The following is an 8,095-nucleotide window of genomic DNA, read 5'->3' on the forward strand; positions in this document are numbered from 1 at the left end:
TCATCAATAGACTGAGAGTTCCCAGAAAACAAGGCTCCCAGAAAAAGACGTATGCTGAGTAATGGTCACGTTGTCCCTGAAGGTACTGTTCTATGTTAAATGACAAAATTGGTTGTCATAAAGGATGCAGTTTCTGCCTTTAAAACCTCTGTACTGCTAAGGCTCCTGGCTGTTCGTCCTCTCCTGCATGAGTATGCTCAAGCAGTTCCGGGCCCGATAATCAAAGACTCATATTTAAATTAATTTAGACTCAGGTCTGGTTTCTATGTTGAGAACCCATAATGTTTGGGGGCTTGTCTGGGATCCCATTAACTGGGATCAAATATAAACCAGTTTTTTTTTCCCCTTTGGAAAACTGTAATCTAGGCAAATTCTTCAGCCCTGGACTTACACAGGTCTCCAAAAGTGTTCAAATTCTTTGTCGATTCAGACAACATGAGCCTTTTGGATTGCAGTAACTTTTTTTTTTTTTGGCGGGGGGGGGAACTGGGGATTGAACTCAGGCCCTTGAGCTTGCCAGGGAAGCACTTATTTCACTGAGCCATCTCCCCAGCAACCTCTTGCCGGTAAGAGTCTTTTTGTTCTGTTGGGGCACCCCTTTGTGAGTCACAGGAAGAGTTGGACACAACATAAATCCACCCTCCACGACGGTGGACTGGACCATTGGATTTGTCTTTTTTTTTTTCATTTTGTCTTTGTTCTTTGTCTGTTGGTTGTGTTGCTTGTAATTATGGGTCAGATCCCTTCTGCTTCTTTGTCACTGTTGCAATGTATTCTTGAACATTTCCTGGATTTTAGACCATGAGCCTCAGGATCCCGATGGGCAAGATGCTCTTAGAAAAGGCCTGCCTGGCATCCACGCCTGTGAGCCACTTTTGGATTTTTTTTGGTGCCAAAGTTGATTTCAGTGAACTTCCCCAAAATGGCTAAAGGAATGGAATGCTGCAATGTAAAAAAAAAAAAAAAAAGAAAAAAAACAGACCTTACTCTGACCTAAATAAGATTTGATTGGCTTTTGTTCTTCTCTCGAGGCTAATGTTAATGGGTCCTAACGTACAGATGTAAAAGTTACGTCAATTGACCTCAGATGAGTATTTCTGAGATACTATTGACCAGTTGTTTCTCTCACTGAGTCTGCTTTCTCATAGATAAATATTCCTGCATTCTTGGGTTGAATGCCCCATGAGGTTTGTCTTCTCATTTGTGTTGAATTTATGGCAGGGAGAACCCTGTGTTACCTATCTTACCAGGGAAACTATGGGAATGGTTTTTTTTTGTTTGTTTGTTTGTTTGGTTGTTTTTTTTGACAGAACCAGGGATTGAACTCAGACCCTTGCGCTTGCCAGGGAAGTGCTTATTCCACTGAGGCATCTCCCCAACCCCGTGGGAATGTTGACAGTTTGTTTTGGTTTGAAATCCAGCCAACAGTCTAAATTAGTAATAAAAAAAAGGAAACCAAAATTTCCTGGGATGTTGTTGTCCATTTGTTTGTTTGTCTGAATTGTTTGTTCTCTGTCCCTAATGCGCCTGCATCCCCAGCTGTACTTGTGGCAGGGTGAAGGCAACGGTATTAGTTCTGTTCTTCTTTCCTTTCTTGCCTTTTGGAACAGTCTACCTGCAAATGCAGAAGGGCACAAACCTAGTTCAGTTGTCCTATTGCATTGTGGTCATTGCTGTATCAAGTTACATTAGTCTTGGGCTTCTACTGTGTAGATCGAGAGGGGACACCACTGGGACATTCGTTATGGCCGCAACAGTACAGAGCAAACCGACTGTCCTGGGCTGCATGACTCAGAACTTTGATGGGTCCCGAGGTGAATGTGGGGAATGCTTTTGGGGTTCCTGTTGTCTCATCCTGGGCACTGTAGCACCCAGAGGAGCTTCAGCCATGGGTGCTGCAGCTGCTGCTCGTGCCTCATCTTCTGTGTTTTCTTTCCCTCTCTCTACCCCCTCCTCTCACTGTTGAGCTGATGGCAGGGTAACAGCATCTCACGGTGCTGACTAGCTCAGCTCATGGGCCCTTCTCTGTGCTACCCTTTCTAGGGAAGTTTACTGCTCACATTCCCCTGTCCCCCAGCCTCATTGGTAGCTGCTCTCCTGATGCGGCCACAAGGAGGAGATTCTGAGTCCCCTCTCCCAGCCTGTGCTTTTTCTCATTATTGGTTGCAACCTGTAAAAATAAAAAGTCTGCAGGTATAAGTTACTGCTTCATAGCAGAATAAAAGTACAAAATAAAAATATAGACAGGAAAAAAGCATTTCATCATAATTTAGCCTGGACAGAAATATATTTGAGTTCACTCTGGTTTTGTAAAGATATTTGTTTGATCTATCCATCTATCTGTCTGTCTATCTATCTATCTAATTTTTATTTATTTATTTATTTTTTGGCAGAACTGGGGATTGAACTCAGGCCCTTGCACTTGCCAGGAAAGCACTTATTCCACTGAGCCATCGCCCCGGCCCCAACTTTACTGTTCTTGAAAAAGGTTTATCTAAGAATCTGGTGCCTTTTCATAATAATGATCCTCTTACAGTATATAGATGATTTGTTTTTAGCTAGAAGAGCCTAGGACCAAAAAGCGTCATGAGAATTCCTGGGAATGATGGATTTTTGTTGTTTTTAGGTGTGGTTTTGTCTCTGTTGCTAAACCCTTATATAAAACCCTGAAGGAAGGTAATAACCTCCCACTTAGGTTAGAATTCAGAACAGCAAAAGCATTAAAAGATTAAACAAGAAACTCTTATGGGTTCCAACTCTAACCCTACCAGACATCACTGAGCCCTTTCAGTTGTTTGTTCATAAAAAAAGGAGTTACAAGGAGAGTCTTAACTCAGACCTTAGGGCCATGGAAGCACCCAATGGCCTATCTGTCCAAAGACTGGACTATGTGGCTGCTGTGTGGCCATCATGCTTACAAGCCACTACAGCAGTTGCTATATTAGTAAAAGAGGCTGACAAAGTAATTCTGGGACAGAAGTTGAGCATGTGCATGCCCATGTGATGGAGACACTGCTGTAGGTTCCTAGTAAAAAGTGACTCTCCGGCACCAGGTTGACCCAGTACCAGGAAGCCCTCCTTAAAGATTCACATCTAACTCTTGAGACTATACAGGTAATTAATCCTGTATCTCTCCTTCCAATGTTGTTGTGTCTGATGACAGGGAATTTTTCCTTTTGAGGATGTCAAAGTGGACTTCACTGAGATCAAGTTAAATAATCATCCCCTTGTATGGGCTCCCCGTTACAGTAGGCTCAGATAATGGGCCTGCTTTCTTGGGTAGAGTAGTTTAGAGCCACTGCGGTGTTTTGGGACTAAAATAGAAGCTAGATATTGCTTACTGACCCCAAAAGCTTGGGCCAAGTATTGTGGTAAAAACACACCCTATTCAAACTGTGCCAGGAGACAGGTGCAAACTGGGTGTCTGTGCTTCTGATGACCCTGCTGTTGTCATGCTGCACCCCATACTGAGATGGGCTCAGTCCTTTTAAAATCCTACTCGGAAGACTGCCACCCATGGTGCCGATATTGGAGAAACTATAAAAGACTGAGACCCAAGGGGATCACGCCCTTTGAATCCCTAAGTTTTAGGAGGACATCCTGATATCCATTTCTAATCAAGAACTTGTTAAGTCCTTACAGGCTCTGCAGTGTACTCTATAGGTTACACCCTCCCTCTTCCACCATCACCACCCACAACCCAGAGAAGCCAACACCCCATTGGCAGCTGAGCCTAGATCTTCGGTATGGATCAAGAAGTGAGACCGGTCAACTCTTGGACCCCGATGGCTTGGACCATACCCTGTTGTTCTGAGCACTCTTATTGCGGTCAAGGTAACAACAACAACAACAACAACAAAAAAAAAAAAATCATTGGATGCACCATTCCCACATTAAGCCAGCCTCAACATATCTACAGTCAGATAAGGGAACTTTACAAAAGACTGCTGGCCCCACCAGGTCAAACTGACCAAATGTGGCCCTGCTTGTTCTTGCTAGAGCTAACAGAGGCTCCATACTCTCCCATCACTTATTTGTGATGGCTGACTTGGACCTTAGGTGGAACAGAGACTGCTACTCAAAACCTTGAGTTCTATGTCTCCCTACTCGAATTTTTTTAGATGTAAAAATAATAAAATAAGATGGGCCCCAATAAGAAAAATTTGGGGGCTGAGGAGATAGCTCAGTAGAATAAGAGCTTGTCTGGCAAGCGCAAGGTCCTGAGTTCAATTCTAAGTACCGGAAAAAATAATTTACCAGGGGTCACCACCATTCTATCTGTTTCCTAATAAAACAGCTATTATACTCACTGGGATGCCACTGAAGATGAGGGGATTCTTCTACTAGAGCTGGAGATATGAAGCTATCACTCCTTGGGCAGATAAAAAATATCCCTTTTTGAGTGTTACTAGGATCCCCCTCACCAACCAATCATATGATAGTCTAAATGAGTCAAGGATTTAAGTCATGTACAGAAACCAGTGGGGGATGTAAAGGGTTAGTGTAAAAGTAATGTGATGAGTTAGGGTAAAACTAAATGTAAAAAATTACTCTGTTCAATTTTCTGTGACCCTGCTTCCTTGTAAGACCACAAAGGAGGTTTGGTGTACTGTTGATAAATCATCAATAGACTGAGAGTTCCCAGAAAACAATGCTCCTGGAAAAAAGTGTATGCTGAGTAATGGTCACACCATCCCTGAAGGTACTGTTCTATATTAAATGACAAAATTGTTTGCCAAACAGGATGTAGTTTCTACCTTTAAAACCTCTGTACTTCTAAGGCTCCTGGCTGTTTGTCCTCTCCTGTGTGAGTATGCTCAAGTGGTCCTGGGCCTAGTAATAAAAGGCTCATATTTAAATTTTAATTTGGGGGGCCAGGAGATAGCTCAGTAGAATAAGCATTTGCCTGGCAAACTCAAGGACCTGAGTTCAATCTCCAGGTCTGCAAAAATAAAATAAAATAAATAAATTTTAATTTGGACTCAGATCTGGTTTCTATGTTAAGAACCCATAACACCAACATTATCACTGAGGATACGGAGGGACACTTTGGCTTAGGTGCCCCCAGTGTTAAAGAGTTTGTTTCCATGGGATTAGATGAAGGGACTTGTTTGAGAGGGTGAACTCTAAGACAGGATGTACTGCAAAGCTGAGAAAACAGATCTTATGGGGAAATGAGATCACACATTTCAAGGTCTCCTTTGGAAAGTTTTTTCCCCCAAGGGACTCTGCCCATGCAAGATTGGTCCATATGCAAGTACCATTGCTTTTAGGCATAAAGACAATTATACGAGGCTGAGAAAATTTCAGGTTGAGTGAAAAAAAAAATCATTTCTCTTGGAACTAGGAAGGAAATAGCTGGGTTGAATGAGACCTTGAATTCTAGCTTTTTCAGGAATCTCCATACTGATTGTACCAGCCTGCACTGTCACATAGCAAGGGAGAAGTGTTCTTTCTTCCCCACAGTCACTCCAGCATTTCTTTTTTTTTTTGGCAGCCTAAAGATGCCTTGAGTGCATTTCTGGTTTGGTGTGAGTGCCTGGGTTCAAACCACTGCATCTTGAGCGTGAGTGCTTTGTTGAAGCGTGTACTTAAACAACTGAGCTAATGGGCAGGCCCCCAAAATGTATTTAGTACATGATCTCACTGCATAGGTTGGACTTGTAGTGATTCTCCTGTTTTCAGTCTCCAGAGAGCTGGGATTACAGGCACGCAATCACTTCAGCATTTCTTATTGGTTGAATTCTTGATGATATCCATTCTTTCTGGTGTAAGAAGGTATCTCAGCATTGTTTTCATTTTCATCTTTTGAGTGACCAATGCTGTCGGACATTTTTTCATATATTTATTTGCCATTTGCATCTCATCATTTGTGAAGTGTATATTAATTTCAGATGCTTATTTTTGGATTGGGTCTTTGAATTTGGGAGACATGTTTTTTATTTCAATTCTTTTTTTTTACAGTGTAACAAAATGTATTTTCATAAGTAATTATGGGCAAATAATACATTTCAAGTATTTCAAAGCATTTTGCATAGAGAATTTATAGACCACATTTAACAACATAATCTAGTTGTTAAACAAAAATTTTTAAAAATCTAGTTGTTTAAGAACTCCAGGGTGAGGGAGATAGCTCAGTAGAATAAACACTTGCCTAACAAGAGCAGGGTCCTGAGTTCAATCCCCAGTACTGCAAAAAAAAAAAAAAAAAAAAAAAAGAACTCCAGCCTAATTTTCAAAAGAACCAAAGTATTAAATCATTTTATGGCACAAGACACCATAAACTAATCTATGAAAACAGCAGGTAGATTTTTGTGATAAAAGAACAGAAAAAAAAGTTAAGCCAAAAAATTCAGACTGGGAATTTGAAACTAGCTGGTCAACTGAGGCCTAATAGCAGTCTTTGTGTATCAGATTTTATCAAAAATTCCAAACATAGTACATTTATTCTTTAGCAAACCTTCCTTTTGATAACTGAAAATCTTGCGATTTTTTTCATGCTTGTGAAAAATACCTGTTAATTTCAAGTACCGATGTTACCCTTGAGATGCAGATGGTCCTGTATTTTTGCTCTAAGTGAACCTGGGTCTGCTAACAGGGACACTGAAACGTGCTAAGAAAACTATTGGTCTTAGAGAAGGTTTACTCATGAATAAACTGTGAGCCATTGTCATTTACTGACCATGTATACTTCCAGCTCTAAGAACAACAGACAGACAAGACCCCAGCTCTAGACTGACCCTTTTATAGCACAGCAGGTCAGACAGCATTTCTGAAGCACCATGACCTATCAGCACAGCTTTCAATAGTGCCCGACACTGACTTTCCCTGTAAACAGAAATAAAATACTTTGTTATGGACAGACTTTTTGAATACTCATAACAGGCACTTTCTGGTGTGTAGGTGGACAAGATATATCCTTTGCGTTCTAAGACTTTATCAAGTGCTTTGCTTTCCATTTCAATTTATCTAACATTCTCCACAGTTCTGACCCACTGGCATTCTGTGACATTCTGTACAGTTTCCCATTGTTATTACTGTAACCTCTGCCACTCATTCCTCTGGCCACAGCCTGGTCATCCCCCATCTTTGCTTGTTATGTACTTGAGTGATTAATGTTAGCACTTCCTCAAAAGTTACGTCATCAATAAATGTAACTCATCAGGATTTCTGATCACTACTTCTTCAAGCTTTGTGGTGAACTTCAGATATTCCCTGTAGCAATATTTTTTTCAGAATGCTACTCAGAAATAGTATTTTCAAAAAGAGTCATTGAGGGTTGTAGTAAAAAGTATTGAATTAAGGGGCTGGGGAAATGGCTCAGTAGAAGCAAGTGCAAGGGCCTGAGTTCAATCCCCGGTTCCGCCAAAAAAATATATATATTGAATTAAGAAAGTGATAAAGAGACACATAACCCTAAAGAAATGCATAGCTTAGGAAAACATGCCTCTATTGTGCTGTCAGCTCCAACCGTGGCAATTAACACCACTAACAACTTTGGTGTGTCACATCAGCGTACGCACATAATGGTCAGACCAAGAAATTAAATTTCTGGTTCTTTGATATTTAATTAAAACTTATATGACACATTAAGCTTTAAAATTTAAGCTGCACATGACAAAAAGTAAAATATTCATTGGTAGGTCTATTGTACTTATCACAAAATGTATATTTAAGAATCTATATATGAGTCTATAACATTCTATCAAGCAAACTGCCATCTATGATCCATAATTAATCTTTGTACATTTTTAACTCAGAGACAATTACATAACATTTAGGAAATTTTAATTTTCCAAATGAACTCATACAAAATCATCAGAACTATTTTTCAGGTAAAAAAATAGTTGCATGATCCACGTGCCACCAATGAACTCCCTACTGGTGAAGTGGCAGTCACCACAGCATGACTTTCTGTGGCAGTAGCACTGTTCATGCATAGGTTCTTCCTTTTGGCATGAAGAATGCAAAAACAAAAAGGGAAAAGAGCCACCATTCATTGTTTTCTTGACTCTTGGGTGTCATCATTGTGTGCTAAAAGCCTGTTTTCACTAAAATAGCAATTATTTTTGTTTTATTTTTATTTTAAAGAAAG

The sequence above is a fragment of the Octodon degus genome, unplaced genomic scaffold, assembly GCF_000260255.1.
Source record: "Octodon degus isolate 3935 unplaced genomic scaffold, OctDeg1.0 scaffold00482, whole genome shotgun sequence".
Lineage (NCBI taxonomy): Eukaryota > Metazoa > Chordata > Mammalia > Rodentia > Octodontidae > Octodon > Octodon degus.